This window comes from Prinia subflava, assembly GCF_021018805.1.
Source record: "Prinia subflava isolate CZ2003 ecotype Zambia chromosome W unlocalized genomic scaffold, Cam_Psub_1.2 scaffold_39_NEW, whole genome shotgun sequence".
NCBI lineage: Eukaryota > Metazoa > Chordata > Aves > Passeriformes > Cisticolidae > Prinia > Prinia subflava.
Genome location: NW_026960613.1, coordinates 746,874 through 769,940, shown reverse-complemented (window position 1 = coordinate 769,940; position 23,067 = coordinate 746,874). Strand labels below are relative to the sequence as shown.

Genomic DNA, 23,067 nt, shown 5'->3' with positions numbered 1-23,067 from the left:
GGCAAGATTCCTTTTAATCCTTTTTCTATCTTTTTCTCCTTTTGCAGACTCACGTGAATTCTCGCATTTCTAATTTGCACGCTTCCCAACACCACTAGTTATTCTCTAATGCATTCTAATTCACCTTTGGTAATTTCTGTTTTGCTCTACTGTCAAATTTCTTACGGGAATGCTTCTTTTCCCCCATTTTTCTTCCCGGGCCATTCTTGCTCTCACACCAACTGTCCTACCCCGAATCCTTCCCGGGCTCTTCAAGATCTCCTTACCCTTCTTCTCTTTTTCTCTATATTTTAGCGTCGGTGGCCGAGGTGCGGGGTCAGGACCAGAAACGGGGGCAGGATTCCCTCTCGGGAATCTCCTTGAACGGGAGGGAGGTTTCTGGAGTGGCCGCTGAGCTCGGGGCTCCGCATGGGTCTCGGATGGCAGTGCTAACTCTGCCCCTGAGAAGGCCGGGGAGGAGGAAGTGGTAGGGGTAGGGGCTGGCAGGACGGGGGCCACCGAGCTGTGAGAGAAGTTTATCCCGTAGTCCAGTTCATTCCGTGTTTCCCTTTCCTCAGAACACAGCTTTACTCGTACCTCATACCATAACAGAACATATGCTAATTCTTCAAATTCTCTCCTTTTCTTCTTTGCTACATGTTCCCACAGAGCTTCCCACGCCCATTCGTCAAAAGTACCAAACACAGGCCATATAATATTAGGTCCTATCTCCTTTCCTCTCCAAACATTCATACACAAATAAATCATCCGATCTTTAGATGCTCCTCTCCTAATTGGGCATTCTTGCCAACCTTGCAACAACTTTCCTAATGGACTTTTCCGAGGAATTTCAAGAGCAGCCCTCGCTGAGGTTTCCCTTAAGGAATCCTCTCGATCTCTGCTGAGATCTGATCCCATACTCCCTGTGGCACAGAAGTTATGGGATACCAAAAATTAAATCCCGAGTTTCCGAACTCGATGCCGTTAACTTAATGATCCAACGGATGACCGTTCCGTGGATGTTCGGTTAACGGCGGGGCTCTGTAACCGCCACCGAAAAAATTAAGCGACCCCCCTGGTCGCGGTCAAGAAGGCTTACTCGTCCCCGAACTCAAAAAGGGACGTCCTCTTTCCTTCAGGACCCCCTGGTGACCTCCCCCACCCCGTCGGGTAGCACTCACACACGAAGCGAAATATCACGCGTTCCAATCGCTTCCCTGTCGGTCGGCCGTGTCCCTCGCGGGAGCAGCGGAAACGCGACCTTAAGGTCCGCTCTCGCTTCGTGATAAATCACGTCTCATTCACACACACACTCACACACACATACACGTTCTCAAGCACTTGGTCACCCCCACTCAACCACGCTATACTTACGGTCCTTTTCCTGCGTGGATTCTTCGTGCACTTAGATTTTTACGAGTGAAACAATACCGCGGTTCCAGGGGAAAACCCCTGCTGAGTTCCCGAGCCCCCCCAAGCTAGCTTGTCCTAATGCCTAATTCCTTTGCTGTTGTGGGTTCTGGGTTCGTAAAGCCAGTTTGTTCTTCCGGACTTACCCGCTCTGCCAGGCCGCTTTTTACGGCGGGGCGCCCCCCGGTCAGAAGCAGGGATCCGTAGAATATTCAAAACTGGCCCCACGTTGGGCGCCAAAATTGTTATAAACGCCAGGACAAATTTATTGCCAAATTCAATAGTTTGGTTTATTAATATCCAAATCACAAAATTTAGAACCAAATTATAACAATTTCAAACAATAAAAACAAAACAATACGAACCCCACGAACAGCAAACTTACTTGACCGAAGTTCTCCCGGGAAAAGCAGAGTCAAGGGTGACCCCAGGGACACAGGACCTGGCAGCCAGTGCCTCTAGCTGGGTTCACAAACTTGCCCACCTAAAGACCCAACTTAAATACACTTAGTTTCTCCCTCGGCAACTTTCCTCCCATTGTTTCTCTAATCATCGACCATTAACTTTATTTACATTAAATCTCGAAAGGGTCCCTGGGCACATTCAAATGCTAATGTCCAGAGTTAGTCCTTGCTTTGAGTAACTGCCGTAGAGGTGTGTGATGACTGGTGTAGCGTTTGACCGTTGCGAGTCCCGATGAGCTGAGCTGCACGTAGGCAGGAGCAAGTCGTTCTCACCTTCCATTTTTGGAACCCGGAAGATAAGGGAGGTGCTTTCCAGAAGTTCGTGAAACGTGCGGGTTGAGCAGACACATACATATCTTTATATAATATATATCACAGTTCCCAATCTATAATTATTTATAAAACATGAATTAAATAACCATATTTCCCACAGAGATTTTCCCCTAATTTGTCCTAAACCAGGACAGACATCAGGAGACTCACTCGGGCCCCCCCCCAAGCTGCACGATGGGCCTGGCATGCTGGGCTGGAGCCCCAGAGAGACTGAAAGACTGAGACACACCCATAGAAAGACTCTGAATTTGCCATCTCTTCAGAACAGCGAGAGGTTTTATTGTTTAATATTATTAATTTTCCATGCTTGTGAATATTTTGCTTGTTAAATAAACAGGTTTTTTCCACATCTCTCCAAGGAGATTTTTCTCCTGAATCGGTGGGGGGAGGAGCTGCCGAATTCTGCCCTTTAGGGAAACATCCTTTTGGAGGTTTCCTCCCAAAATTTTTCCCAAACCAGGACAATGGCAAAAATATGAGAGTTGCTACAGCACATAGGAGGAAAAAAAGCATTAGTTTGACCCATAGTCTACCAGGTAACTATGAAAACATGTCCCATTCCCATCCTTTCGATGTTTGGACTGGTACGTGAGCTAACTTTCTTATTCCCTTTGTTATTTGTTTCACTAGTTTTCCATTGCCATCTATTTGTCAACAGCAGTTTGTCATTTAATTTTCTACACACTCTCCCTTCTTCTGCTAATAGATAATCTAATACTGTTAGAAATGAAAATCCATACTCCAATCTTTAATCAAAATTTTAGGGTTTTTTTAAATTACATTCAGCAAAAGGCGAGCAAGTAGCGCTGGGTGCGTGGAGAGTCTGCACTCCACTAACACGCACAACTGTAGCATTGTGGCAGGATGGAGAAATGCTGCTACCTTCTCAAAATGTCTCCTTCAGAAGCTGCTCAGAGCAGGACACAGGAACAGCCATTTCAAGTCTGTGCACTCATACATGCCTCAGCAGAGGAAAGACAGGAAGGGCCTCCTGTATGATATTTTCCAGCAAGGCTTATTTCAGCATCCTGAAGGGATCATGGGCATAAGACAGAGGACCATGTGGTCTGCCCTGGCTTAAGTATGGGGTCCAGGAACCAATGGTCTGAGGGCACAGGGGTGGTACAAAGGCAGAGTAAGGGGCAGCAAACCTATGGGGGGATGAGGGATAAATAATTGGGGAGGGCAGGGTCAAGTGGCCAATGGGGGAAGCATTCCAGGATAGACTGGCAGTAGTTCTGCAGGGCACCTAGGCAAGGAAACTATGGTACATTCTTCCAGGGCAAAGCCTGGAAGTTTCCCTGAGGGGATATTATGGTTCCCACACACACCAACTGTTAGTTCTGCAAATATTTATTCCATATATTCATACATATGCATAAGCATTTCTCAGCAGTTCTCAGTAGCCCCCCTCCCCCCCATTTCCTATTGTGGTGCCTATTGTCTTGGTATGCTGCGTGGGCTCTTTCTTGGTGGTCTTTTAGCTCTCTCTGATGATTGTTGGGAGGAAGGCGAAGTCTTCCTTATTCATTTTGCTGATCTTAGGTTCTCACACAATCTTGCTTGTATAAGCAGTTTACATGTTTGCTCAATTTCCTATCTATTGTTCACCATATTCCGTCTAGTTGTTTCCCCTCTAGCTGGCAGTTTCTCAGAATTCATCTTTGTACTAGTCTTTATTCCCACGGTACAATCTCATCATTATATATATATATTTTTCTGACATGACTCACAGTCATATCTCTCACAGTACCATCCGATGCTGAAATATTGAATTCCTCATCTGAGTGGATTGGTCAGCAAGAAGGTCAAGAGCTGTAGCTATCTGGTTGGTTATTATTTCAAAGACAGCTTGTAAACAAATTATCTGATTTAAATTATAAATGGGTGTCATCCTGGTTTTGAAGACTTTTCTAAGCCTTCTGTAATGTTCTTCATATTGGAGTCAGAATTTTTACTTTATCACACTTTGTACTATAAACAATGGCCATGTTTTGCTAACTGTCTTTCATTGTTTACATATTTTTAGGTAGGAGGAGAAAGTTGATTGACAGTTGGCTTGACCAATGTGGTTTGAGAGGTGGAATTGTATCCTCCAATCCGCGGGCACCATAGGAAATGTATAAAATTGAGTTTTGTAAATAAACTCTCCCCTTTTTCCTGCTTTGCTCACCAGTGTGTTCTCTTGCAGTTCTTTTCGTGTCATCTGTGACAAATGGATTCTCTGGCACCTGATATTAATTCATTAGGATTCTATGTGGCTGGTCTGTAGTGTTGCATGATTCGCTCAGGTGGCCATTCATCTTGTCCGCACTTTTGGGTGCTCCCTCCAGCCAGGGATGCATCAGCTGACCCTCTTTTTTCTAATTAGATCATCATATACCTTGATTCTTAACCGATTTCCCTGAACTTGCGGTAGCAAAAAAGAGCAACAGTTTAATATACCCTACATAACATATCCCTGACCAGTTTGGAGGTAACCTGCAATAGGCATGTTGGCCACCTATGGCCTATCATCAGATCCTCCCGGCCTTCTGCAGACCCAACAATTGCTAAGGTTAAAGGTTTTTGCCACTTTTCCTAGGACTAAAACAACAATTCTCCTACCTCTGGCCCCAACCTAATTGACAATATAAAGGTAAGATTATTAAGAAAAACATTCTAATAGTGTAATCTAATTTCCTAATCTAATTGTCATGTTGTCTTCTGCACCACCTGTGGCAAGTGAAGGTGCAGAAACAACTTAACATAAAGAAAAAAATGACAGCCAGGATTAGCTCCCAGTGACTGGAGATCCGAAAGGAGGGATGCCCACAGAGACTATTTCAGCAGACACTCTGTGGGTAGGCACATGGGGCTTTCCTCGATGTTGACATACTGGTTACTGCTCCAGTCCACTCCTGCCGAGTGTCAGTCATGGCCTCCCATCCTTCTCATCCAGCTGAGATGTCCAAATCTCCAGAGCTTCAGAGACCTTGACCCAAATGTGATGGGTCCACCCATGTTCAGCTGTCTTGACAGCTGTTTCTGTGGTCAGTAACACTTGGAAAGGTCCACGCCACTTTGCCACTAGTGGTGCTTTTTTTCACTCCTTAACTAGGACCCAATCCCATGGTTGGATGTTATGAACAAGAAAGTCCAAAGGCAGGGTCTGCCAGCTGAGCTTGCTGTCAAAGAGATTTCACAAGAGACAGTATTCTGGACATATATTGTTTTAAATACTCATCATTTATTTCCACTCCTCCACTAGGTTGAGAATTAAAAGGGTAAGGAATTCCAAACATTAATTCAAAGGGAGATAAGTGAATATCTCCTCTGGGTCTGGCCTTTGTTCTTGCAAAAGCCAATGGCAAAAGCCATACCCATGGCATCTTAGTTTCTATCACCAGCTTCAAAAGGTGTTTTTTTATTTCTCCATTCATTCTTTCAACTCTGCCTGAGCTCTGAGGATGCCGGGGGTATGGAGGTTCCATTGTATTCCTAAAGGAGTCATAACACCTTGAAGAATTTTTCCTGTAAAATGAGTTCCCCTTTCTGAGTCTATTGATTCCACAATCCCATATCTTGAAATTATTTGTTCCAAAAATACTCTAATAATTGATCCTGTAGTTGCTGAAACAGTTGGAAATGCTTCTGGCTGCTGTCACGTGCCTAGTGATATGGCACTTTGTGGAGGCGCTACACAACCCCCAGGGTCCTAGAGTCCTAAGCGGTCGCCTCTGGGTCAGTGTAGAAAGGAGTGAAGTGGGCTTCACATGCAGTCTGAGGTTTCTTTATTATCATGTCACATAACTCGAATATTGTGCAGAGATGAAGACAAGGCACAAAGCCAGGACCGTGGGTTTTAAGGGACAGAATCATGTGGAGTTTAGGGTCAAGGGGCCAATAGGGAGAAGACCGGGGAGGGACACAGAGTGAAGTTTACAAAACATAAAGCCGATGGGAAGGCTAATATAAGGAGGTTTATATAAACAAACCAATGGAGCTTCGAAGAACAGGGGATTCCCCAAGGGGCAGTCCAGGCAGGGGCTGGTACCAGGGAGGATTGACAGGGAACATTCAGGAATAAGGGTAGGTATCAGGGAAGACAGACAACCCAGGCTAAACCACCACCCTGGGTAAGGAAGGGAATAAACCATAGGGTATTAAAACACAAAATTACACATTGCAACATCTGGTCACCCTGTTAGCTGACATACTATTACCAGAAGATATTTAAATCTTGCCACTTGGGGCATTTTGGTAAAATCCACCTGGCATCTTTGGAAGGGACATACAGCTCAAGACCTCCCTCCCCTGGCAGTTTTCTTTGTAACCCTGTTATTGGTTTTAGCACAAATCAAACAACCCTCAGTAGCTCGCTTTGCTAAAGTAAAAAGACCCACAGTAACATACATTTTGAGGAAGGCTTCTGCCAGTCCTCCAGAGTCCTAATGGCTCCCTTAATGGAGTTGTTTTAATATCTGTAAGGCCAGAACTTTCAGTATCCACTGCTTACCATCCCTTGTAAACCAATTATCTCCTCTTTCCTCTGCTCCATTCTTTTTAATTATCTCAAGCCCTTCTGATGGAAAAGACAGTTTCTCTGGCAGTGGTGGGGTTACTGGGAGCAAAGGGAGGATCTTAGAGATTTCTGGCAACAATGCAGCTTTCCAAGCTTCTTCATCAGCCAGTCGATTACCTATTGCCTCCTCTGAGCATGTTGCCTGGTGTCGCATAATGTGTTTTATTGACACCCCTTTTGTTAAATTCACCACTTCCAATAGAGAAATAAAGCTCTCATGAGCTAACGTTTTTCCTCCGCAGGTTAATAAACCTCTTTCTTCCCATAATTTCCCAAATGCATGTATCACCCCATATGCATATTTAGAATCAGTAAAAATATTCACTTTCTTGTCCCGATATAATTCACAGGCTCTTAAAATTGCATACAGCTCCACTGTCTGAGCTGATCATGTGGGTGGAAATCTCCCTCCTTCCTTTAATTCCTTTCCATTAATGATAGCGTATCCTGTAAATTGCTTCCTTTCTACCACCCTTGAAGATCCATCAATAAACACATTTTGTCCCTCAGGCCAGGGCATGTCTCGTAAATCTTCTCTAGCCCAAGTCTGGAGATCTATCACTTGAATGCAGTCATGGGTTTCTTCCCAGTCCCCCCATCCAGAGGCTGGGTTAAACCCTGAGACACTAATTTTGAAGATTTTAGAAGAGCTAAGGTTACAGTCAACAATAGATGTTGCTGATTTAGCTGAAATGAATAGATAAGCTTTGCTGAAATCTGTTAAAAATTAGAGGATGGTTAAAAGAAACCGGATTTAAGAGAAGCTACCCCGGATCTAGTAACTCATTGTTTGTCAAACAGAGAAACTAATCAATACAATACCAGACCTCCTGTTTCCAGAAACCCACTGAAATAGTCTTGGAAACCAGGAAACAAAGAGTTCTACCATTCATCAATCACATCTGCACTGAAAAGGTTGAAAGTTTAGATCGAGGAAGACTCGTTTTACTTCCTCCTTTTGGTGACCACTCCTCACTAAAGGACCACCGACCCATTTCAGGGAAGAAACTACGCATGCTTAATAGCCTTTTTGTCAATTAGCATACGAAGCGGAGAAGAGGAAGTGACAGGGGTATGAATATGCATTTGTATTTTGTGTATTCAACATGTTTGTAAATAAAAGGCTTTGTAATTACCTGTGATCTTTGTAGTGCGCATTAGGGAGATATCCCACCGCACCAGCTGCCCTGCTTCACAATAAACATACACTTTCTAACTTTAACTGTTAAAAAGTTTTTTGTCTGTCACAGTTCGATATTGATATTAGATCGATGTTCATATTTTAATAAATCAACCCTTCCCCACTTTTCAATTCTAAGTCCTCCTGTTCCATTAAACAAGATTCATACTCTAATAACCAAGCACTGGTCATCCACTTAGGGGCTCTTTCAGTTAACAAAGCTTTAACTTATGTGAAACTTTAACAATCACAGAATCACAGAATCACAGAATAATGAGGTTGGAAGAGACCTCTAAGATCATCAAGTCCAACCTATGCCTTAACACCTCTACTAGACTATAGCACTAAGTGCCATGTCCAGTCTTTTTTTAAACACATCCAGAGATGGTGACTCCACCACATCCCTGGGAAGACAATTCCAGTGCTTTATTACTCTTTCAGTGAAAAATTTTTTCCTAATATCTAACCTGTACCTTCCCTGACGTAGCTTGAGACTGTGTCCCCTTGTTCTGTCAGTTGCTGCCCGGTGGAAGAGACCGACCCCCACCTGTCTACAACCTCCCTTCAGGAAGTTGTAGAGAGCAATAAGGTCACCTCTAAGCCTCCTCTTCTCCAGGCTAAACAACCCCAGCTCCTTCAAACGTTCCTCATAGGGCTTGTGTTCCAAGCCCCTCACCAGCCTTGTTGCCCTCCTCTGGACACGCTCAAGCATCTCAATATCCTTCCTAAACTGAGGGGCCCAGAACTGGACACAGTACTCAAGATGTGGTCTCACCAGCGCCGAGTACAGGGGAAGAATGACCTCCCTGCTCCTGCTGGTCACACAATTCCTAATGCAGGCCAGGATGCCATTGGCCCTCTTGGCCACCAAGGCATACTGCTGGCTCATATCCAACCGGCTGTCGACCAGCACCCCCAGGTCCCTTTCCGCCTGAACACTGTCCAGCCACACTGTCCCCAGCCTGTAATGCTGTAGGGGATTTTTGTGGCCAAAATGTAGAACTCGACACTTAGACTTATTAAACTTCATGCTGTTGGACTCTGCCCAACCATCCAACCGATCTAAGTCTCTCTGCAGAGCCCTCCTCCCTTCCAATAGATCAACACAAGCTCCCAGCTTAGTGTCATCTGCAAATTTACTAATGAAGGACTCAATGCCCTCATCCATGTCATCTATAAAAATATTAAATAGAACTGGTCCCAGTACAGACCCCTGAGGGACACCACTGGTGACTGGTCGCCAGCTGGATGCTGCACCATTCACCATCACTCTCTGGGCCTGGCCATCCAGCCAGTTCCTAACCCAGCAAAGAGTGCTCCTGTCCAAGCCATGGGCTGCCAGCTTATCTAGGAGTATGTTATGGGAGACAGTATCAAAGGCCTTGCTGAAGTCTAAATAGACAACATCCACAGCCTTTCCTGCATCTACCAGACGAGTTACCTGGTCATAGAAGGAGACCAGGTTGGTCAGACATGACCTACCCTTTGTAAACCCATGTTGACTGGGTCTGATACCCTGGCCATCTTGTAAGTGCTGTGCGATAGCACTCAGTATGAACTGCTCCATTGTCTTACCTGGTACTGAGGTCAGGCTAATTGGCCTGTAATTACCAGGATCCTCCTTCCTACCTTTTTTATAAACAGGTGTCACATTGGCCAGTTTCCAATCTCCTGGAACCTCACCAGTGAGCCACGACTCCTGATAAATGATGGAGAGCGGCTTCACAAGCTCATCTGCCAGCTCTCTCATCACCCTAGGGTGGATCCCATCTGGTCTCATCGATTTATAAATATCCAAGTGTCCCAGCAGCTCTCTGACTGCCTCCTCTTGGATAACAAGAGGACCATTCTGTTCCCTGGCACCACCTACCAACCCCTGAGGACAGTTATCTTGAGGATAAGCTGTCCTACCAATAAAGACTGAGGCAAAGAAGGCATTAAGCATTTCCGCTTTTTCCTCATCTTTAGTTACTAAGTTGCCTGCCTCATCCAATAAGGAACCGAGGTTGGTTATACCCTTCCTTTTATCATTGATATATTTGTAAAAACTTTTTTTATTGTTTTTAACAGAAGTTGCCAAGTTAAGTTCAAACTGAGCTTTGGCCTCCCTGATTTTTTTTCTACATGCCCTAGCAGCTCCCTTAAATACTTCCTGAGAAATCAGTCCCTCCTTAAAAAGATGATACATCTTTTTTTTATTTCTAAGTTCCTTCAAAACCTCATTGCTCATCCAGACTGGACGTTTGCCTCGTCGACTCTTCTTTCGGCACACAGGGACACTCTGTTCTTGTGCCCTCAAGATTTCTGTTTTGAAGCACACCCATCTCTCCTGGACTCCTTTGTTTTCAAGGACTGTTTCCCAAGGAACTCTCTGAATAAGTCTCTTAAATAGGCCAAAGTCTGCCCTCCGGAAGTCCAGTGTAGAGATCTTATTGATATTTCTCCTTATTTAACCAATTATCAAGAATTCTATAATTTCATGATCACTGTGCACCAAGCAGCCTCCAACCTCCACATCACCCACCAGTCCATCTCTATTTGTGAACAATAGGTCTAACATAGTCCCTCCCCTGGTGGGCTTGCCCACCAGTTGTGACAAAAATTATCCTCCACACACTCTAAAAACTTTCTAGATTGCTGTTTTTCTGCTGTATTAAGTTCCCAGCAGATGTCTGGTAGGTTGAATTCACCTACAAGAACAAGGGCTGATGATCCTGAAACATTGTTCAGTTGCTTATAGAATAAGTTGTCCACCTCTTCATCCTGGTTGGGTGGACGATAGCAGACTCCCAGGAGGATGTCAGCCTTGTTGGCCTTCCCCTTAATTTTTACCCATAGGGACTCCATCATCATTAGTTTCGATACCTATGACATCCAAAACTCCCCTAATATAAAGGGCCACCCCTCCACCTCTTCTCCCTTTTCTGTCTCTCCTGAAGAGCTTGTAGCCATCCAGTGCAGTGCTCCAACTATGTGAGTCATCCCACCACGTCTCTGTGATGGCAACAATATCATAGTTCTGCTGATGCACCATGGCCTCTAGCTCTGCCTGTTTGTTACCCATGCTGCGTGCATTGGTGTACATGCACCTCAGCTGGGCTACTGATTTCTGCCCTAACAGTCTTATCATCCTTGGGCCTGCTTCCAGACAGCCCAGATGCATCCCCTTCCCCCTTCAAACCTAGTTTAAAGCCCTCTCAATAAGGTCTGCCAGTTCATGAGCTAAAAACCTCCTGCCCTTAACAGAGAGATGTATCCCATCTGATTCCAATAGAGCAGGTGCCATAAAGGTTGCTCCACGATCAAAGAATCCAAAATTTTGCCGATAACACCAACCCTTGAGCCATTTGTTAAAGATGCGGGTTCTCCTATTCCTTTCATCATTTTTCTCTGCCACTAAAGGAACTGAGCAGAACACTACTGTGGCGGTGTGTGAAATTTAGTTTATTGAGTTTGTTATATGTTCCTTTGTTCCCTCCTCATCCACGTGTACCCCTGAGGCAAGTGACGTAACTGTCAGTTTTCTGTCCATCAGAAAGCCTGCGAGTTTTGTATTTCTCCCTGTCCCCTGGTTGGCAAAAGTTGAATATTGCACCTGTCTAACGGTCCCTATAACTCCCTCTATTGGTTGTTTCACCTTTACCCCTCCCTGACACCATCTGTATAAAAGTGTACGCAGAACCGCCCTCGGGGCAGTTGCGAGAGCAGGCGCAGGCGGGAGAGATCACGCTTGCTGCACAATAAACATCGCTACCTCGCAGCCTCCCACCCTGCCTCTGCTTCGCCACTTTAAGACTGCTGCCAAGGATCTCTCTTAACAACAACCCACAGGAATCAGTATCGTCGCTCGGCGTACAAACTGATCCTCGTCCCGTGTCACGGTGCCCAGGCTAGCCGTGCGTGGAGACGCTGAGGTCTCGAAACAGCACCGTGACACACTACCTGTACACCTGTTCTAGCAACCACTTGACCCAGTGCCCTAAACTCCCTTTTAATTGCCTTGACACTCCTTTTTTCAGTCTGATCGCTGCCAGCCTGGAGTATCAGCAGTGGGTAATAATCAGGGGACCGAATCAGCCTAGGAAGTCTCTCAGTAATGTTTCGTACCTGGGCTCCAGGGAGGCAGCAGACCTCCCTGTGGGATGGGTCAGGTCGACATATGGGGCCTTCTGTCCCCCTCAGAAGGGAATCACCCACTACAATCACCCTTCTTTTTTTCTTGATGTTAGAGGTGATAATCCGTTCTTTTGATGAGTCATAATTGGAAGTCTCGCTGGGCAGATAATTTTCTTCTAAATTATCTGTCTGGCTCTCTAGATCCAGGGCCTCATACCTATTCTGAAGTGGCACCTGGCTAGGGGATGGAGGGCAGGAGGGATTATTGTTATTACCATCACGAGCAGGGACCCATTCCCATTCCCCTTCATCTACCAGGTGCCCCTCTATTGCCTGAGAGTGAGAGGCATATGAGTCCTCTGACTCCTGGTGGGCCTCCTTTAAGGATGTAAGGGCTGAACTCCACCAGTCTATTTCCCTTTCACTATCCCTGATACTCCTTAATCTTTCAACTTTCTCCCTAAGCTCAGCCACCAGTGAAAGGAGGTCATTTACTTGTTCATACCGTAGGCAGGCCTTCTCCACAACATCCCCTGAAGCCACTGATAAGCTCAAACACTCCGGGCAGGAATGGGTCTGTACAGACACATCCTTTTTGGAGGGCTCTACTTGGTCACATACACCTGTACCAACCACAGATTTTGACCGGGTTAAGACCATTGTTTAGGAGAAGGCCCAAGATTAATCAACCAATATAAACACTACACCAAACTAGCAAGAATCTGCAGCCCTGCCTGCTTGCCCTGCCTGCGCGAACTGCTGCGCAAACTGCTGTGACCGTGTTTGCCTGCTCCGGGTCGCCGTGCTCCCCGGTGGTCTCTTATAAGGAGTCAGACAGGAACAAAGGAGGCTCCACCCCCCTGCTCCTGAATGGCTTGCAATCAGATATCCTCCTACTGTCAGTTTTTGGGCCTCAGTTTCCATGGAGGCAGTGGCTGCACAGTTCTGCAGACAATGAGGCCAGCCTCTGGACACTGGGTCTAAGAGCTTAGAAAAATAAGCAGTAGGCCATTGTGTTTCCCCATGCTCTTGTACGAAAATTCCTTTAGCATGGCCCTGTTTAACATCCACATATAATTCAAATTCCTTTTCTGAGTCTGGAAGAGCTAAGACTGGGGCATTAACCAATTTGTCTTAATTTTCTAAAGCTTTGCTTTCCTTCTGGTGTCTATACCACAACATTATGACTGTCTTGGGTTAAAAAGTCATATAAAGGTCTGGCTAAACCAGAAAAATTCTCAATCCATGCTCTGCAGTGCCTTACTAACTTTAAAAACTGCCGTAACTTCTGTGTCTGGGGTAATGGTACTTGTAAAATTCCTTTTATTCTTTCTGGATCAATACGTTATGAACAAATTTCCCGGTCCTGGAGGGGGCTGGGCTATCCCTGTCCTAGCCCCATAGCAAGACAGTCGCTCCATCCCCCCAGAGGAAAACACAGAGCACCCATTAGCATATTAAAAGAGCTCTGAGCTCTCAGAATGCAACCCCACCCTCCTCCCAATTTGTGCCATCTCCCTGCCTTTTAGAAAAATGGGGGGTTTTCCTTTTTGCAGAGAACCCAATAGCTGGGGTGAGACTGCTGTCCCTCGAAAGCGGCTGGCCCCCTCCCGGCTAGAGGTACCCCCCACACCCCAGCAAGTTTGAGGACGGAGGGAAGCTGCCCCGAAGGAAAGTCGCCCGAGTGGCATTCTGCTACCTCATTAAAATGTGAAAAGGAGCAGCTCCTGTCTTGATTGCCCGGTCATTGTTCGCTGTAACTACCTTTTTTTCAGCAGGGATACCCTCTGCTGCGACCAGGACAAATGCATATGCATTTGTATATGCAAATAAAACCGCCCCTTTGAATCCTGGGAGGGTTTTTTAGAGAAACTACTCCCCAAGACAAGAAGCTAGATGCATCAGAGGAGAATTAGATAGTGCCCTGGCCGAGCAAGAAGTGGACGCACCCCCTGGCCTGGTTTGAAGATTCACCATGACCTAATGGGAACTGGTCAGCTGAAGTGACTGAGTCAGACAACGGGAAACTCTCAAGGTTTTTCCCTGAGGGCAAAGAGCTGACTCTGAATACTAGTGACAGACTGCCACCGCTCTGCCTTCTGATGGTTGACCAGAGAGAACTCCTAGCTGTTCCTATGGGAACAAGGACTTGGCTTCTACTGTTTGCAGTGGAATGATGAGCTGGGACAGCACCTGCTCCTTCGGATGGCTGCAGCAGCATGGAAAACTCCGATCGGACTCTGCAATCCTGCTGATGACTTTAATAATGAGCTGATCACTTTCATAAAGAGCTGAATATTAATAAAGGCATATGCCCTGTTCTTTTCAAATACACTGTAACCCTCCAGTCAAAATGTGTCCCAAATATTTAACCGTTTTCTCTACCAACTGTGCCTTATTTTCAGACACTCTAAGCCCCTTTTTAGCAAGAAAATTAAGCAGCTTCACAGTAGCCTCTTGGACCACCTTTTCCTGTTCCCCTGATAAAAGCAAATCATCCATATACTGCAACAACCTAACTCCTGAGGGTGGAGTAAAACTCTTTTAATATTTTCTGCAAGGCTTGCCAAAACAAAACCGGTGACTCTGTATATCCCTGTGGGAGGACTGTCCATGTTTATTGTTGTTTTACCATCTTCCCTCCTTCCTCCTGCTCCAACTCAAAGGCAAAATACTGTTTACTGTCCTCAGTAATTGGATATTCCCAGAAGCATCCTTCAAATCCAGTACTGAATAATATTGTTGTGAATAAGGGATTTGATTCAGGATGGTATAGGGATCCAGAACTGTGAGATGCCTTGGTTTGACAATTTCATTTATTATTCTTTGATCTTGCACCATTCTGTAGGTTCCATCCTGTTTCTTAACCAGCAGGATAGGATCATTATAGGGAAACATCCATGACTTTGAAAGACCTGCCTATAGCAGGGACTCAGTGACAGGCTGTAACCCCTTCCTTCCTTCCCTTGAAATAGAGTATTGCTTTTTAGACACCACTTGTCCTAGTTGCTTCAAAGTAATATGGAGAGGCTCTATATCTAAGCTTATGAATTTCCCTGGGGCTGCTCACATTTCTGGGTTTATTTCAGCATAAGCCTTCTCAGACATTTTACACAAAGTTACCACAGTGTTAGACTCTATATCATTTTTCACAATACTAATATGCATTCGCATTTTAGCCATCAAATCCCTTCCCAGTAAATTACTATCACAATTAGGAACAAACAGGAATTCATGCATTTCAAATCTATCCCCCACATCTACTAAAAGCAGTTGAATAAATGTACTCTCTCATCCTTTCCACACACGCCTTGAATAATCAAAGATCTTTTTTATAATTTTCCCCCCTTAGGGATAAAATTCCAGGTGGATTGAGAGGCCCCGTGTCTATCAGGAAACACACCTGCTCTCGATCCGGACCCACCGTAAAAGTTAGCAAGGGCTCCAGTGTGGTGGGTCCCTGGTATAATGGGAGCCCCTGACACCCCTAACAATCTATCTCCATTATCCTCTGGACTTCCTCCTCCTGAGGATCTAGCAGTCTCTGCAGACATTCCTGCATCCAGTTTCCCTGTGCCCTGCAGAAGCAGACTGATTCTGTCCCAGCCGCTGTTTGGGTTGGCTTTCCCCTGCTGAAGAGGGAATGCTTCTGCCACTTCCTTGTGGCCAACTCCATCCCTTCTATCCCGGGGGACCCCTTGGGTCCTGCGGTTTATCCCTCTGGGGCCGTAAAAACTCTGCTTTCATCTTTGCCTTTGGTTTTGCCTTTACCTCATCCCTTCTTACATACACTTGTATCTTTCTAACCAGTTCATCCAGGGATTTATTCTGTTCTTCCTCTAGTCCTCCCTGCTACTGCCTGTGGGTACTCATTTTCCCACAGCTCAAACCCACTAATTTTTCCAGTGAACCAAACAAAATCCTTAAAAGAAAATCCTAATCCTTTCACGTACAATCTGCATTTCCCAGATAGGTCCTTCTTGTCCTCCTTGTGCTCACTCTCTTTATCACACAATGTATACCAGAGCCAGTCCCTGTCCTGCTGCAGTGTTCAAATGGCTCCTCCCCCCCGGCGCTCCTGGCGGGTATGGCCGGCAGCACCACAGGCAGCCGGGGCGTCTGTCAGCCTCATGGGGGCCGGCAGCCACTGCTGCCCCTGCCTTGGGGTGGCGGGGTCAAGCACTGCCCGGCACTGAGCCCCAGCTGCCCCACAGCCCCCATAGGCCCCCAGCCCGTGCTCCCAGTCCCGCACTTCCGCGTCCGGTCCTGCCACTACTTGCCTCAACCATATCTCTCTACAGTCCCTTTCAACTAATCTTTTCTCAACATATCAACACTATTTGTCTATCTCCTGTTGTCAAGACTCCTTTTCAACTCCCCTTATTGCCCCCCCGGGCATGGATTGTCGAGACCCTTTCTCGACTTTCCCTTATTGCCCCCTTTGGGCATCCATGTCTTTAATTACTTCTGGGAGAATGTGTAAACCAGCTCCACATTCTTCCAAGTGATTCTTCAGAGATATTTTGGGATTGTCATCCCTTTTGCTGGGGCCCCTTCCCAGCTTTACCTTTGCTGCCCTCCATGTGTGCCCTGTTTTAACTGTGCAACCCTCCATGGGTGCCCTCCCAGGTTTACTCCCCGAAGATCCCATTTTACTCACCGGTGAGATTTTGAGTGGTCCTTCCCTGTGGACTCTTCAAGGACTCCCTGGTCCGCCACCCGTCTGTCTCCTGGACAGTCTCGGGAACCCAATCACTCGCCCCGTGCCGGCCACCACCAAGGGGAGCTGATCACCGAAACTGGGCAAGGCGCGCCTTCAGCTCCGCTTGCTGCCCGCCGCCCCTGGACGGTGGAAATATTCCAGACAAGAGCCCCCAAATTGTCAGGAAAATTAATCCACAAACAACAGAGGTTTATGTCCAAAAAGGAGACAGAGAAGCCCTGTAACTTTATTCGAATAAAGAGAGAGGTAGTGGGCATTTCCCATGGGGTCTCTCAAACTGTTAGAGGTTGCAGACTCCTTTTTATCCTCATTTCCTGGCCGCATTTCCCTCTCTCTTTCCCCATTGGCTGAGGTACTCAAGAGGTACAGATTTCCGGAATCAACGAATAGACCCCCTTTCTAATGAGTTTTCCCCCCCTTTTTCTTTTTCCTTGTGTCTCTGTTCTTTTTCTCTTGTTGGAGTCCATGTTTCCATGGATCCTCCACAGAGAGTGAAATGTGAAGGGATTGAATTAAAACCTTTAGAAAAATTAGAATATATAAAGCCATATATGCATAAAGTAGAAATCTAAGCCTCAGTTTTAAGCTTCACATGCCCTAAGTGCCTAGTTGTTAGTGTAGAAGTACGGAGCTTCAGGCCTAGTGATAGAGTTTAGACACAACAAAAATAGAGTACTGTTTATAATTTTTGGTATGAATTTTGCGCAAATAAGATAAAGTTTTTTACGTATGTTAAGATAGAGTTTTTCACATAACAAGATAGAATTTTTACGCACAATAAGATCGAACTTCTACGCTAGTAAGATAGAGTTTTTGCACTGATAGATATGCTGTATGTGTAGGTTTTTGATGATGCTTTTCATAGTTTTTCGTAGTTTTACGAACTTAGAAAATTGCACCTAGATTGGGTAGTGTGTAGATAAAGATATGAATATGCATTTGTAACTTATGGATAAAAGTCTCTGGGTTGGAAGTGAAAGTATCGATTGATCAACCCGATCTATCGATCCAACCTCCACCTTCTGCAGCCTGAGGAAGGAGCCCTGCCAGGGAATCGAATGGGATTCTAAAGGTACCATCTATTGTAGTCTTTGTTGCCTGGGATCTGGGCCCTGGGGTCCCGTCCCTTCCCTTTTCCCCTGCGACGTTTGCCCCGGAACTCTGTTCAGGGCTGCCAGGGACTCTGCAAAGGTTCGGGACCCCGGGACCCCTTCTTGCCTCTGTGACCCCGAGACCCCCTTCCTGTCACTATGATCCCGTGGCCGGGAACTCTGCCAGGTTCGGGATCCCTCACTGCCATCGCGACCCTGCAGCCAGGGACTCTGTGCGGGTTCTGAATCTTGGGACCTTTTCTGTCACTGTGATCCCCACGGCCAGGACCCCTGTCTGGGATTTGTGATCTCGTGATCCCTTTCTGTTATTGCCACCCCACAGCCAGAAACCCGGTTTGGGGTCAAGAGTTGAAGGTTGCTTTATCCTAAGGCTGGAATGTTATGTTTAATTCCATGTTAAGACTACTGTGTATTCTGGAATTTTATTTCGAAGACTTTATAGTCATATACTTTATACTCATAACCAATTGTGACATTGTACGACCGCTCATTTAGGACTCTCGCACCTTCAGATACATGCTTTCATATAATAAACAATTCTGTTTACAACCTTAAAATGTTCTTAGACCTTTAAGACCTATAACCCGTAGAAACGGCCCCGGCATTCTCTAGATCCAGAGATGTGGCACAGTCTTGAGTGAGTAACAGTCTGTGCCAATTAGTGGAATTCCTATGGAATTTATGGTTCCCCTCAGTGCTTCTTTCACCTCTCCATATCTCATCTACCATCAGGCCCACAGTTTGTTTGTAAAGACACCTCCTTCTCATTCCTTTCACTTCCAACTGGACCTATTCTATTTATTTAACTTACATCACCTGAATTTGAAACTTATTTATGTTTTATTCAAGTTGCTGAAAAATAGGTTGGTTCCTGCTGGCATAATAAATTTAATCAGTTGTACCCATGTCAGAAAGAAAATACATTGGAAGGAGGCTTCTGTTTCTGTTGACCTTAAATAATTCCTGTGATAGCTCTACAGTAGCTTGCTTGAAAAGAGAAATTAAACAGGTAGCCAGATAGTTATCTCAAACAGATAATTGCTTCTTTAAAGTTATGTTAAAAATAAGAATCCATACTCCAATCTTCAAATCAAAATGTTAATTATTTATTAATTTATGTTCGGCAAAAAGCAAGCAAACAGCGCTGCGTGCACGAGGAGTCTGCGCTCTACCAACACGCACACCAACTGCTAGTTTTGCAAATATTTATACATATTCATAAGCATTTTTCAGCAGTTTTCATTAGTCCCCTCCAAGTTTCTATACCCCGTTGTGACGTCTAGTTTCCATTCCCTGTTGTGACATCTAGTTTCCATTCCCCGTTGTGACATCTGTTGTCCTTGTCGGCGTATGTGTGGGCTTTCTTGGGGGTCGTGAGCTCTCTCTCTGGTGGTCGCTGGGGGGAAGGCCAGAGTCTTCATCATTCACCCTTCGCTGACCTTTGGCTCTTATTCATGCACAGTTTTGCCTTGCTTGTATAAGCAGTTTCATACAGTTACATCTTTGCTTAACCTTTCCATTCAGTAACCACAACATTTTGTTCAGTTATCATTCCTCTAGCATTATTTAGCAGTTTCTCAGAATTTATCTTTGTACTGGTCCCATGGCACAGTCCTATCATTATACATATTTTTTATCTGACATGAATCATAGCTTAATTTCTCACAGTTACATTAAAGCAAAAGTGTATTTGCATTTAAAGATATTAATTGAAGATCAAGATCAGAATCAAGACATCATTCCTCCTTCAAATTCAGATCAAGCAAACATCTAGCCATTTGATTTCTGAGGGTTCTTGATTATACCATCAAATCAAGAGGGCTGAGGGTTTTTTTCATCAGTTAAGGCTGTTTCTCTTTAGTTTGGATGGATATCAAGAAAGCAAAATTTTCTGGGACCAGAGGGAACCTGGTTCTCACACAAAGCTACTCAATAGCATTCAAAGCTTCTGTAAGAATTCAGCATATTTATTTCTAACCAAACTAGGTGGTACTTCAAAGCATCCAAAAAGGCTAGGAAGTTTATGTGCAGCTGTGACCGGTACCTCCTGCTCCTGATCTCTGCTAATATGGTTAGCATAACTAATGCCATTTTATAAGGTAAATGGCCATTCTCTGTGACTGTCACGTATTGGTCTCTTTTTGCCTCCTCAAGGTCTTGAAGGTCCTTCACACTATGCAGACTTCTCCCCTTCCCTATTGGCCTCCAGATTTTTTGGGCGCCATGCTGACTTCTCCCTGCCTTACTGGCTTTGAAGGCCCCAAGGCACCTGGTCAAATCTTATTTTCATTTCTAGTAGGCATAATATAAATTATTGAGACCACCCAGTCAATAGGAGCTGAGAACATTATTAGTGTATAATTGCTGAATCATCTGGAGACCCAAGACACCTACTAAGGGCAAGTGATCAACTAAATTAATTTTTGCAAGAACAGAGGTTTCTTATTTGAAAGATCCATATGTAAGAGAAACATAAATTGCTGATGCGTAATAAAATTGCAGAAGATGGAAACATCTGGATTAACAGATAAATCACAAGGATGCTGACAGATAATTATACTGCACTACCTACAAAATAAATTTTTGTAACATGTTGCTATGCTGTACCACGTTTATGATTAGACAATTAGAAATTTGCATTAGTAGGTGGATGATTCATATCAAACCTCCTAAAAATCCCGTGTTTGGCTGAGACATCTCATGCACTTGAATAAATACATACCTTTGTAATTCCATACTTTGCGTCCTTGCTTCTCTCCTCAGTCGTCACAGGCCAGATTTGTAATAAAGGATATCCATAGCTGATTTTTCTTTTTTATGATGGCTTACACATTTTCTTTCCTTTGACGGCGAGAGGGCAGTGTACAGCCACTGGTTCCTAAGGCTTAAGGAAGTAGTACCGCTGCCATAAAGCACTGTGGCCACTTCATAAGGCAGCACTAGATCCACTGCGGTGGGTGGGCTGATGGGAGGGGAAAAACGGACATTCACTGCCCCAGGGCCTAGTGGCCTGAGTTTGGAGAAGGGCCAACAGACAACCATCTGAGGACAAGCCCACACCATTCTCCGCTACGACGCCACTCGACGGAACGCCGAGAGCCGGCAGTGGAGGAAAAGGAGCGCCTGCGCGGTAACGAGTAGCGGTGGACTAGGTGGAGGATTGCTTCCTGCGCTCCTGTCGCAGTTCGGAATTTGCAGTGCGCCTGCGTGTTGGTGGAGGGGAAGAGGGCGGTGTCCGGTCCCGTGTTTTGAACGTCTCGATGCGGGCAGCTCACTATTTGGCAGGAAGGTGAGGAGGCCTCTATCCTGGTAGTAGAGTGCGTGTACGGAGAGGAGGATCCAAATGTAGCAGAGGCGAATTGGAGGCAGCAGTGGTGACTGCGGAATGGGAAAAACGAAACAAGGGGAGCAGCTCCCCATACTGCTGCCGCAGAGAATCTAAGTGGCCTAGTGAGACAGGAGGACTGCTGCGGCTGCAGTGCTAACGCTTCTAGACTATCCTCCTGGCACTCCCAGGCGCCCATCCTCCCAGCAGGTGAGTAGTGAATGCAGGGGAAGGGAGAAGGGAAAGCGCAGCCTAGGACCGGGTAGAACCGGAGGGAGTCGCTGTGGAATGAGCTCGGAGCCGCTGTTCATAGCTTTACCTCCTCCTTCCCTGCGGCTGACGTTATTTATATACTTGGGATGTTCCGTCTCTGTTAACCCTTTCTTCTTCACTGTTTGCCTCAGCAACCTGCCTAAAAGCCGCGGGAGGCGGGCGAGAGTGGGGGCCCTCGGGTTCCCTTCCCACGTATAGCGCCCCGACTCCTTGGCAACCACCACTCTTTTGGGCCCCGGGGGGCTGCTGCTCTCGTTTGGCATGGCCCCTCCCGGTATCTACCACGCCCACATCGCGTCCGTTGCTGGAGAGAAGGGGTTGCAGCTGCACATTCCCCCTTCCTCTCTGTGGATCCATTGTACTGTGGGCTGGGGCCCGCTAAGGGGCTCCCAGCAGATAAGCCTCTCTGTCGATAGTGCACGTTGAGGGAGATAGGTATCTCTGACCTGTCATCTATTGGCTCCCCTCATGAGGAAATGTGGTGAAGGGGATGTGAGGGTGGTGGCCGAGCTTGACAGGCTCGGCCGCGCCTCAGTAGCCAAAGGCTGGAGCCATGAAAGTTGCTAACGCGTCGGGCTGGCAGCACTGCAGTTGTACACGCCACCGCTGCTGTCCGGGACACCTAGAGTATGTGGACGTATGCGCGCGCTTTGCTCGCGCTTTTCTAGGTTCCTTTGTCTGCTGCTGTCGCCGCTTTCCCCTCCTCCCTCGATTCCCTCTCTCTCCTCCCTCCTCTCCTTTCTTTCACCCTCCCTTCTTTGCTCTCTCTTCCAGACTCAAAACGCTGCTGCAGCTGCAGGTTTGTAAATACTGGACTAACACACACAACATGGCTGATGTTCGCCCTGCTCCATCAACGGGCTCTCCTCTTTCTCCCTCTGTCTCCACTGCTTAGCCTCTTCTCCATTTAATCTTTTGTTTCTTCTCATTCATCTCCCATAGAAAAAAAAAAAAATCACTATTGCGCCCATGGCGGGATTTCAAGGGTAAGGATCGTCACTTTGGAGTCTTTCTCCTTTCGTTTTGCCGTTGACAACAAAATCCAAACCTAAAATCAGAGGGGGTTTGGGAACCTAGCAAGGCCTGGAGGGAGGACGAGAATTGGCTGAGCCCTGCTGAGAGAGGCTCGGTTGGAATGCGCGTATCTCTGGGGGGAGGGGGCTGGTGCACTTAAGTGCTGGCAGAGATGAAATACTGTATTATGCTTGCAAAATGATCTAGTAATGTCTTTCATTTTGGGATGTAGCTCAGTATAAGGGATCAACTTGGCACAGTCTTATTAAAAAACCTGAGCTACTTATGTTAGACTAGGCATTGTGTAGTGAAAAAAGAGCATAGGTTGGGGTTTTTTAATGACATAAAGCCAAAATAACATTTTAATTTCTTGGGCATACCTAAAATGATCTGCTGGGGAACAGCATATCTAGGTTGTCAGGATGAGTACCCAAGGTGCAAAGGATGTGATGCTTTCTATTGCTTTCTAAATATGTGTTAATATTTCAATGTTTCATTTTCAAAGATTATATTTAAAAACACAGTATGTTCAAAGTATGAACACATTGATAGCCATGGCTTCTATCAGAGCAGT

General features: G+C 45.8%; 1 protein-coding gene and 1 long non-coding RNA gene across 7 annotated transcripts in view; one reads left to right on the top strand and one right to left on the bottom strand.

Moving 5' to 3' along the window:
* Nucleotides 1-18,965: 18,965 nt before the first annotated feature.
* Nucleotides 18,966-20,855, bottom strand: LOC134565194 (uncharacterized). Its single transcript, XR_010083805.1, has 2 exons — nt 20,604-20,855; nt 18,966-19,277 (listed from the first exon to the last, which is right to left on the bottom strand). It is a non-coding gene; the product is annotated as an uncharacterized LOC134565194 (long non-coding RNA).
* A 183-nt stretch (nt 20,856-21,038) lies between these two features.
* LOC134565193 (spindlin-Z-like) overlaps nt 21,039-23,067 on the top strand; it is a 134,517-nt gene continuing 132,488 nt past the window's right edge. For 3 of the 6 annotated variants that reach the window (XM_063424671.1, XM_063424672.1, XM_063424673.1), the window contains exon 1: nt 21,111-21,416. The gene's annotated coding sequence lies outside the window, so the exon portion shown is untranslated. Of the gene's footprint in view, nt 21,417-21,854; nt 22,107-22,169; nt 22,466-23,067 lie in introns of those variants that run through there. The other 3 variants (XM_063424675.1, XM_063424677.1, XM_063424678.1) reach the window with 3 other exon arrangements.